The sequence below is a fragment of the Acomys russatus genome, unplaced genomic scaffold (assembly GCF_903995435.1).
Source record: "Acomys russatus unplaced genomic scaffold, mAcoRus1.1, whole genome shotgun sequence".
NCBI lineage: Eukaryota > Metazoa > Chordata > Mammalia > Rodentia > Muridae > Acomys > Acomys russatus.
Genome location: NW_026131865.1, coordinates 8,617 through 20,279, shown reverse-complemented (window position 1 = coordinate 20,279; position 11,663 = coordinate 8,617). Strand labels below are relative to the sequence as shown.

The 11,663-nt window shown below is 41.5% G+C and overlaps 1 pseudogene; it reads right to left on the bottom strand.

Moving 5' to 3' along the window:
* Positions 1–2,725: 2,725 nt before the first annotated feature.
* On the bottom strand, positions 2,726–5,768 carry LOC127186601 (PRAME family member 12-like; annotated as a pseudogene).
* Positions 5,769–11,663: the final 5,895 nt, after the last annotated feature.

The window sequence follows — 11,663 nt, the reverse complement described above, 5'->3', positions numbered from 1 at the left end:
ACAAAGACAGAGGAATTCCATGGGATGTAGATTCTTCAATGTGTTGAACATTTAGCTGCTTCTGTGTCAGCTGTTCTAGTACCAGTAATTTTTCTCTTATACTATACTCTTGATCCACCCATGCAAGTTTGTCAGCCATTTTAAAGGTAGGATGTTTGGTAACTTTGAAAGACCAACACTTGTCATGTCCTGTTTATGGACAACCTGGACAGTCTGTCACGGTTCTTGATAATACCCTTTAATATTTTTCTCTGAAGTATTCTTTATTTATAGTTTGTTTCTGAGATTGGATGAATGTTAATCTGTTTTCCATTATTACCGAAACAAAACATATCCTCATAAATTCATAGCTTTATTAGCCATGTATGCTTTAAAGTGTGGCTATTTCTCCTTTGGTGCTACACACTCACCCCCATTGGCTTATTTTATCTGAGATGAAGTTCAAATCCTAGAATCTGGATGCCAGGATTTTGGGGACCTGATCGTATGTCCCTTTCCTGTCTTCTAACCTTCAGTTCCAGTAACCATTCATTATTAAATTGAGCTTAGTATCTGACCCTTTATACAGTTTGCCAAATATTTGTTTTGTAATCTCTTTTGAAAATGTGTACTGTTTTGAAGCTGTTATGTACTTTAATTTATCTAGAGCTGTGCTCCTTTTAGGACAGCATTAACCTTTGAATTGCTCTGCAGATAGGTTTATTCTAAGCTGACAGGGCAGTGAATTTGATGTTGGGGCCTGCAGGAGGCCCCTGCTGCTGTTTCCTTACAGCAAAAGTTTACCTTGCCTATCCCTGGTTAATCTGAATTCATTATGCCTGACTTTGCCACAACTTTTGCCTACTCTGGAAGGCTGGCGACTACTTTTTGGATTCTCACCCTAAATACTGTGTCTATGTACCCCTCGGCTACTATCCCTTATCAAATATCCTTGCTTTCACAGTTGAACATCTGCTATATTGAGTTTTTCTAAGATATTTGGAAATTACTTCCCCTATCAGATTAGTATCAGAAGCACAAGATCTTATATGACCTATATCTCTAATCCATTTCTCTATTGGTACTGACCTTGTCTTTAAAGGCCTAATCCCTCTTTTGCATTCTGAATTAGGATTATAAAAAGCCAAAGATTTAATCAGTATTTTCTAACTGCTGAATCTGATATTATTCTAGTTACAGCTGAAGTCAGTCTTTGGGAAAAAATCAGGAAATGACTCTTTTGGGCCTGTGTAATTTTAGTAAATGACACGCCCTCTTTCCTGATTCTTCACCATTATCCCAGAATTTAAAGCTGCTAGATGTCAGATTGCCAAGGTGTGTTCATCAAATTCAAACTGCCTTTGTAATCAGCATATAGACCTTCACCTTGTAACTGACTAGGAAATATTAACACCTCTGATCTGGTTTCACTGTCCTATTGCCTGCACATCATGCCTCCACCACAATTTCTATTGCAAGGAGAACGAGCTTTCCAATATCGCTGTTACTAAACTTTTACAGTAGTTGGGGTAATCCTCTTCTACGTTACCCATGCATTTGGAATCGGTTTCCACATAAGATGAATGCATTCAAAAGAGATGCCTCTCTCTTAAAAATCCTCAAATCTAATGCCTATGGATTACATGTCTTCATTATAACGTTAGAGTGCCTATCATCTATTGTTAGGTCTTATATAGTAAGTGGATAAACTAAGGTTGGCATTCAAACAATCTTGGGCTACCCACTTTCATTTGGTTCTGTCATGGTGTGGTATGCTGGTTGTGGTAAAATCCTCTCTATGAGTCTGAGTATTTTTATTATTCTTGTTCATAAGCATCTCTAATGTAACTCCTAAGACTTATATTTATTAATTTACTTTATCATTGAACAAGTACAGAAAGCCATTATGGCTATTAAGAATGAAGGAAAAATAATACCAAAATGAAAATAATCATGACTGGTGTTGGGACAATCTTTACCTAGGCCATTTTCCTTTTTATTTTCTGATGCTTTTCAAGCCATCTAGAAGAACTCTCTATAGTGTTCTAAAGCCATTATTATGGGATTTCCCATCCCAAACTCTCTCCTGGAATACTTCCCAGATGACTTACCAAATCTGGTTGCTTCTCAGTTTGTCCCTAGCAGGAGAGATTTGATTGTGGGGTTGTGTCACTCCTTGGAGTGCCAAGATGATGTTTTCTAAATGAACTCCCATACATTCTATTTTCCCAATGAAGACTCAGAAGCCAGATGCTGGGGTGTAACATGCTAGCTCAGAGAGACAGAGAAAGCACCCAGCTGATGTTCCTACTCAACTCAGATAGAAGAATAAAAAGCCCAAAGCCTCTTCTTTTCCATTCAGTCTTATGTACCCTTTTCACAATGTGCCGCCCTTTCACCTGGATTGCTGTCAGCTGGTTTCTTGCTCTGCCTCTTGACCTAGGGGTCATTTTATTTCGCTCTTATTTACAGAAACTTCTTGGATTAAAGAGGTGTGCTAGGGTTGACCACATCATAACCACATGTTGATGATAAACAAAAGGTCTTGAATTAAAGGTGTTGGGGTGGGGCTGAACATCTTTACAACTAGAAACAGATTTTACTGAGTTCACCATCTCAGGTTCACAATGGATTCAAATGTCCTGAAACACCAAACTGTGTCTAAAATCACATGTTCTGGGAGCCATGGATGAAAGTGCTTCTCCTTGATTGTGAATTCTCATCATCCAGAAGCAACCTTCTCCTATTATTGCCAACATGGACAAAGTCTGGTCTTCCTGTCATAGACACAGCGCTGAAGACATTTAAAGCACATGGCTGTAGCAAAGACAATTTTCTTGGACTGCCTTTTGGCCATGAGTATGTCGAGTAGGCCAGGACATTGTTGGTCAAATGTTTGTACAAGGATATGACCACGGTGATCATAGCACTCTAGAGGGGCAGGGTAGAGCTCTACTCTCAGCTTGTTTAGATTGGCCATGCATTGCAGAAGGTCCTTCAGAGCAGCACTGGAGAGGAGATTGTCATAGAAATTGACTCTAGTGAGCTGGGAGCACTGGCTCAGGGCAGGCAGCAGGACACTGAGGTGAGAGTCCTCCAGGCTGCAGTTGTCTAACTCAAGGGTCTGCAGAGTGTCTGCTACATTCTCAAGGAGAAGTCGGAGACCTGTGGGATGGGACGTGGATAACAAAATACCACTGAATTCCAGGTGTTTCAGTTGACAGAGACTCTGACATCGTGACAAGTATTTCAAATCTGACTGTGAGAGACAGCAGAGGATCATAGACAAGGACTCAAAACTGGGTCTTCAGGCATCTGTGGAAAGAAGAAGAATTAGTTCTGGCTCATGGTGTGGGAGGATATCAGTAAGGTTGACAATGGGAAATATGGCATCACATATGCACAGTAAGTCTATGCGTATGCTGAATGTGAGCACTGGATAAAGAGATTGTACATGTCTGCTCATATTACTGGTTTCTGGGGCATAGCACTATAAAGTGTGATGATTTAGAACACACATCTAGGACTGGAGAGATGGCTCAGAGGTCAAGAGCACTGACTGCTCTTCCAGAGGTCCTAAGTTCAATGCCCAGCAACCACGTGGTGGCTCATACCATGTATAAAGTGACCTAATGCCCTCTTCAGGCCTGCAGGTATAAATGTAGGCAGAGCACTGTATATATCATAATAAATAATTCTTTTCTTAAAATCACACATCTACAACTGCCAATCATTCTGTAAACACACAACTACGTCTTGCCTAATCTTTCCAGGAAAGGCATTGCCAGAAAGAGGATAACAGAAAGATCATGGCATGTGTCCACCAGAGATCATGCTTCTTGTTATCTAGAACAACCTGTATTCAGGATATCAGTGCCCAACCCTTGGAACTGAGGAAACCATATGGGACTGTCCCAACCTGCATTTAAATCATCCTTCTCTCAAGGAAATCAAAGGCTGAGAGAGACATTGGCAAGGCAAAATCTGGTTTCTGTTTACAGAGATCAGTGTAAAGACCTCCAATAGGAAGCACAGATGTGGGTCCTCCCCAGCTCAGGGCCCTCTGCTCTGTCCTTTCCCCTTCATCATCTTAGATGGATCAAAAGAGGAATACCCAAACATCACTCAGTGCATCTGACCCACTTGTGCAGTTGACATATTTGTATGCAGCTATGGACCCATCTCCTACTCCAGCTCAGACTCTGCTAAATGATGGGAACTGAAAGAATGAGTTCAAATAAGAGGAAACAATCACTGGGTGTTGTGGTACACATCTTCAGTGCCAGCACTGCGCACAAGGAGGCAGGAAAATTGCTGTGAGTTTGAGGTCAGCCTGGTCTACAAAGCGAGTCCAGGACATCCAACACTACACAGAGTAGTCATGTTTGAAAATACAAAATCAATAAACACGTGGAAACAATACACACTTACATACTATAATGAGTTATTAACTGGCACAATTCAGGTGCCCACTAATGCTCAAAAGAAAAGGTTTCTTGACATGGCAGAAACAGCTCACCATCCTTCCTTACCTGCACAACTGTTTCATGTGGTCAGTGAAAAGGTTGATGCCGTTCATGTAGAGATGCTGGAGGCAGTTGAGCTTGGAGAACTGAGTGAGGAACTTGTTAAGACACTTCTCTATGGGTACCCTATCTGTGTTCACATAGGCAAGACTAAGATGCAATGTGCGGAGATTTCTCATCAGGCCAAGGTAAGGTGCAAAGCCACCGAGGAAGGGCAGGACGTGGTATATAAGTAGTTCCAATTCCTCAATGTAGTGTGGCTTGAAAATGTCCAAGACTTCCCTGACCATCTCTGCAGGGGAGTCACAGATCTGCATCTTAAGACAGCACATCTGCACAGAGCCCTTTCTCTTCTGGGCCCACTGCAACAAGCACTTTTGGTGTCCTTCCAGCTGGTTGCAGAGGCTGAGGTCAGTGACCAACTTCAAAGGCTGCTTCTGGGAATTTCTAGGAAGGTGTTTTACTACTTGCTTCTTGCTTCCTTTCTCTGCTGACCCGGCTCCATCTTCTCTTCCAGCCCATACATGCCAGAAATTCTGGTGCACTTTCCTTAATTCGAGCACTTGAAGCTTACAACGTCTGTGAGGGGAAAATGTGAAGTTTTATATTGTAAACCAGTAACCAATATGGACGCAGTTTCTACCACAATAAGTCAGTTCCAACATAGCCCCTCACACCTGCCAGGAAAGGACTATTTGTCTGAGACACATCTTCAGACATGTCCTGCTTCCCTCCACTTAGTGTCTGTGGACTGGTCTCTTCCATATCAAAGGGAGACAGGGAAAGCCTCCCCGTACTTGGGGTACATATACTCTGAACTGTCCTCCCTTCCTGACTGTCATTATATCAGCTCTCAACTTCAGCAGTAGTTCCACAGACCTTCAAGCCTAGGACATCAGAATACTCTGCCCAGTTCTACTCCATTCACCCTGATATCACCTGTGTCTTGCCTTCTAACCTCTTTGGGCCTTGCTTACCTGGGATGAGCCCTTCTTCATCAGCAGAATGTCTATGCCATCCAGCACAGCTTGCAAGGTCTCCACCTCAGGAGAATTCATCAGTACCCCCACTGGAAGGCAGGGAAAGGGCCAGGCGGCCACCATTGCCTTCAATATCTTGGTGTGTCTGCCATCGAAGGCCTGCTTGAACAGCGGTGGAAGAGCTCAAAGGCAGGTTCTCCAGAGCAGAGATGGACAAGGCATCATTCCTCAGCAGCCCTTGCACGGCCAGCTGCAGGAGTGTGAGAGGGTTGTGCACGCTCATCCTGATTGATGTTCTGTCCGAGGGACCTGTTGAAACATTAGTTTCAGGCTACTATATGGAATTTTCTATTTGTCACATATCATATTCTCTAAAGGACTAGAGTCCATGCTATGGCAATAGTGGAAAACTCAGAATGCCCAATCATCCAGGCTGCTCACCTCAAAGCCAAACGTCCACCGATCTTCTCATGTATTCTCTCTTGTAAGATTCTACATATGCACGAAATAATGATGGACTGTCCAACTAGGAACCCACCTCTGCTCCTCTGAATCTCATGCCTACTCAGAAGGGTTATTCAGGAGCATATAGTTTGACCAGTCCCTTGGTACAGGAAAAGACACTGAACAACTTTCCAGGCCCTCAAAATGTACTCTGTGCTGAGACATGCCCAACCTTTATGCTTTGTTCTTTCAATATACTGATACATCCTGGGAAGACTGAGGAAATATGTAAGACACCCGTCAGCACGTACTGCCTTCTGTTCCTTTAAGAGACCAGTGAGGGAGCACTGGGCTATATTGTATTAATTTGGGGAAACTAAAGGCCACCTGGCCACCCAGTCAGACCATATCTGAAATGCAAAACCTCAGTGAGACATGCAACTTTCCCAAAAAGCAACTGGATCCGAGCTGTGAAGTTATAGCACCTGCAAAATGTGAGTCTTGGATAAGAAGCCAAAGTGTCCTGTAGCTACAAGGAGGATTCCCCATGTTGAATTGAGCTTCAGAAGAAAAAAAGAAATGATAACCAAAACAAAAAAAAAAAACCAAAATAAAAACATCAAAATTCCTAAGTTTGTTTGGTTTTATTTTTTAAACTTTTACATTTAGTGTTGGTGTTGCCTTCAAAGGAGTCTTGAGTGAAATTGGCTACCTTCTATACAAAAGTGGATCTTATATATAACCCATGCTTGTGGCAACTCCCCATGTTATGCGTGTGAAGAGGAGCATTGGGATTAGTCTTTTCCACACCATTCATTGCTAATACAGGGGCTTTAAAATATTGCATAAATGCTACACCAGCTAGCAGTAACCAAGTAACCCAGCTCTTGGGTACAAGAATCACGAGAATTCTGGGTCAATCTAATCTATATAGTTTATTTCAGGCTAGTCTAGGTTAGGGGAAATCAAGCAAAATATTTCTATGTCAGCTGAGCACAGTAGTGCATGATTGTAGTCCCTGCATTCTGGAAAGCAGTGAAGGTGGATCTATATGTGTTCAGGCCAGCCTGATCTACAAAGTGAGCCCAGGATAGACAAGGTAACACAGAAAACCCTTGTTTTAAGAAAGCAAAAGAGAGCTGGGCATGGTGTGTGTGATTAATCCCAGCACACAGGAAGGCAGAGGCAGGTGGATCAATTTGAGATCAAGGCCATTCTGGTCTACAAAGTGAGACCATAACAGCCAACACTAAGTAGACTAACCTTTCTCAATACATTACCCCTAAAAAAAGATTATAAATGTCTTCATTACAATTGTATAGTGACATGGGTCCACACTGCAAGTGTTCTAACATTTAGTCACATTCCCAAGTCATCTGTTTCATTTTATTTAACTTTACATAGAAACAAGGTTACTTCATGCAGTCTAGTCAAGGCCAAAATGTGATCATATAATTTGAGTTTCCAGGTGTGGTTGGTATAAGCTATCTGGCTTCTGCTTTGTATAGGAGGGAGGGAGAGGAGAGAGAGCGAGAGAAGAGAGAGAGAGAGAGAGAGAGGAAGAGAGAGAGAGAAGAGAGAGAGAGAGAGACAGAGAGACAGAGAGACAGAGAGACAGAGACAGAGAGAAAGACAGAGAGACAGAGAGCAGAGATGGGAGATCTTAGACAATATTGAATAAGTAGTCAGGTTGAAGTACTCCATTCCTGCTGCCTTGGTCTCATGATCAGCTGTGACTGGTGGCTCTGGCATAAAGCCATCCCCAAAACTGTAGGCTACAATTAAGAGAAAATTTGAGTTCCCACAACTGAAAAACCATACTCTGTGAAACATGATTTAAGATACTGTAAAAGGATTAAATTAGAAAAAAGATCCTAACTGAAATTCTAAAATGAGCATAGAAACCTGGGCAGAGCCAGAAGGATCTCAAGTTCAAGGCCAGCCTTGCTTAGTTGAAACCCTGTCTCTGAAAACACAAGAAACAAAAAAACTAACATGTACAGTCCCATATAATGACAATTTCTCATTAAGCCAAGTATACACACATTAAAAATTCTAAATTGGAATTGTAACTGGCTCTTGATGGTGATACGTCTAGCACAACATGCAATAAGCCTCCTGGTGGAGGCGAGTGACTTACCTGATATGAACTCCTATACCTAGCAGGGTCAGGCAGCAACTCCAAGCTCAGGGAATGTGATCTTCTGGTCCTCTGAGCCTTTTATACACCTTCCCACATTGCCCCTCCCCATATGGCCCCCACCTTCCTTCCACAGATTTCTATCTGATTGATCCAATGAGTCTCCACCCATTTAATCCAATTAAGACTGAGTTTTCCTACTGTAGGTTGGATTGACTCAGACCTTAGTGTGTGGAATCAAAACACTGAAGAAGAAAGTCAAGATTCTGCTGGACATGGTGGCACTTTAATGCCAGCAATTGAGGAGAAGAAGGCAGTCACATCTCTGTGAGTTCAAAAACAGCCTAGCCTACAAAGCAAGTTCCAGGACATCCAGGGACACACACAGAGAAACCCTGTCTGGAAAAAGCAAGAAAGAATGAACACACAACAAAACCAATAACAAAAGGAAAGTCAAGTTTCCATTGGTACAAGGTTGACCCATTTTGTATGTGAATCCAGGTAAAATTATTTATATATGCTATATTTGTGTTTGTGATTTTGGTGTCTGTATTATATTTCTTTCAGTGTGGACTTTCTGTTATGGATAAATAGTGAGATTGTTGTCCCAAGACAACAACAATGAAATAAAAATGAAACAGAAAACATACACAAATTCCACATGAATATGTCTCAGATGTGAGAAGGTTGAGGTGGGTGGTAGGTATTTGTAGTTCTACATATCAAGAAGTTTAATGTGAACCATGTCTTGAGCAGGGTGGTTTCAAAACATCATGATCAGATGGATACTTTCTCTCAAGTGTGAAATCAACAGGAAAGCATGATATGATAAAAATCAAACAAACAGGTCTTGCAACACCTTTGATCTCCATACACAACGGCAGGATCTCTGAGTTTAATCACACAATGGATTTAATTAATCTCTGGAGCCGATCCACACAATGAGAAACAAATGTTCGCTTATCTGGGCATAATAGATCTCTTTGGGGTCTGCCAGGCAGCTCGACAGACAGCATTTTCCAGGGCAGCCAGAGCCATACAGTGGGACTGTTGCAACATATTTGATCCCAATGTGATACCTGAGATTGTGAACTATAAAAAACTGTATTTGATTCTATGTGATCCTGAGATTATCTGTCTTTTGTTTGGCATGGTTGAGCCCTAACACACCCTTTCCTCTAAGACAGGATTTACTAAAGTTAACCACAGGATTAAAGACAGATGCTTCCCAAGTGTTGGGATTAAAGGTGGGAACAACCAAAGCCCTCTTCCTTGTATCTGTACGATTAGAAAACTACTAAATTGTAGGGATCTGTCTGTGTCTGCTAGGATTAAAGACATGGCCTGTCACTGCCCTGCTCTAATTTTTTGTCTTAGCTCCAACCACTCAAATCTGTAGAGATTTAGGAAAGAAGTTCGAACTGTAACAGCCCTCTAAACTTACTTAAAACACTTCAAACCCCTCCCTCTCATTTCTCAACAAAAGTTCTCTCTGTGTATGTAGCCTTGATTTTATAAGATTTGCTTGGTAGAGCAGGCTTTCTTTGAACTCACAGAGATCCCCTCACATCTGCAAACTGAGAGCTGGGATTACAGGTGTGCACCATTGTGCCCTGCTTCAAATCTCTTAAGTGTGTTTTTAATACCAAACAATAAATCTCTTCTTTTTGCCAGGCATAGTCACACACACACACACACAGACACACACACACAAACACCTTAATCCTATCACTTGGGATGCAGAGGAAGGCAGAATCTGTGAGTTAGAGGCCAGTCTGGTCTACAAAGCAAGTTTGAGGCAGTCAAGACTACACGGAGAGACCCTGTCTTGAACACCAAACCAATCAATGAACCAACCAACCAACCAACCAACCAACCAACCAAACCACAACAAAAGAAAAGTCTCCTTTTTTTTAAAGAAGAAAACCAGTCTTATATGTTACTTTGAAACTGAATGATTAAACTGTCTGGTGAACTCTTACCCTATTACCTCTCTTTAGGAGAACTATGGCTTTTCTTTTTCCTGTGGAAAACTAAAACAAAGCCTCTACAGAAAGTAACACACAACCTGCTTTCCCTTTGAGGTGAACAGATCTTTAAAATATACAGGACTGAATTATTTCAGCAGGGTTTTTTTTGTTGTGTTGTTATTTTGTTGTTGTTGTTTTGTATTATCCAATGTCTTTCTGAACCTATTGTTCCTCTTTCATTAGCATTTTAGAAATTGCTGGGTGTGATTGCACATGCCTTTAATCCCAGCACACAGGAAGGAGAGGCAGGTGGATTGCTGTGAGTTCAAGGCCAGCTGGTGTATAAAGCGAGTCTCGGATGGCCAAGCTACAAAGAGAAACCGTGTCTCGAAAAACAAAAAAAAAAAAAACAAAACAAAAAAAAAACAAAAAAAAACAAAAAAGCATATTACCCTCTCTGTTTATTGACCACTTGTCCTGTAGGAACGTGTGGTATACCTATAATATGCTTTTAGTTATAAGATGCAAAAACTGTTTCGTTACTAGAGATGTAATTACAGAATCAGCCTTCTCTGAACTTAAAGTAATTGCCCATTAAAATCCCAAATATGTACCTATAGCATGAAGCACATGCTCTAGTTGTCCCTACTCTTCCGAATTTGGATTAAGTGTGTATGTTAGGGCTCAACTACACCAAAGAAAAGACATGTTTTTACAGTTCACAATCTCCGAGATCACAGTGGATCTAAAACCTGCAACATGAGACCCTGACTGGGGGTGGAGGGTAGGCAGGGGAGTCTTATTAAAACACCTGAACAATCTCGGCCTGTGGTCTTAGCACTCCAAATGAAAACTTGGGTAGAGCTCACAGGTCAGCTTTCTCCATACAGTTAGAATCTGTCAAATAACAACACCAAATTCCATGCAGAAAACACTGGTGCCTTTCTTGAAAAAAACAGTAGAAACTTCAGAGTGTCAAAGGGGCTTTTAGCTCTCTGTTACTCAGTGACATCAAGAAGGCTTCACAGTTAAATGCACTTGCTCCAAGACTGAAGACCCCAATTTGATTTCAGGAACCCAGGTGGAGAACAATCACCTGAATGATTTCCTCTGACCTCCAGCGGTGCACCATGGCAAATAGCCTAGCCACCAGTAATTAGAAATCAAACCATGCCAGAAAGTTGGTGCATGTTTTTAATCCCAAGACTTGGGAAGCATAGCCAGGCAAATCTCTATGAGTTGGTGGCCAGCCTCATCAACATTGTGGCTTCCAAGACAGGCAGAGCTACATAGTAAGACTCTGTCTGCAAATGGACACACAAACACGAACACACAAAAGTCAAATAACATGTGGGAAAGTGTTCCCTTCTTCCAAAATATGTGTCCTCAGGACCAAACTTACATCACCATGCTTTGTAGCATGTGATTCTTAGTGTGAAAAGAAAAGTGTTGGTAAGTTCAGAGAGACCCTATCTTGGAAAAAACAAACCAACCAAATAAACAAACAATGACAACAAAAGAAAAGTCTTCTTTTATTAAGAGGAAAACCAGTCTTATATGTTACTTTGAACTGAATGATAAAACTGTCTGGTGAGCTATTACCCTATTACCTCTCTTTAGGAGA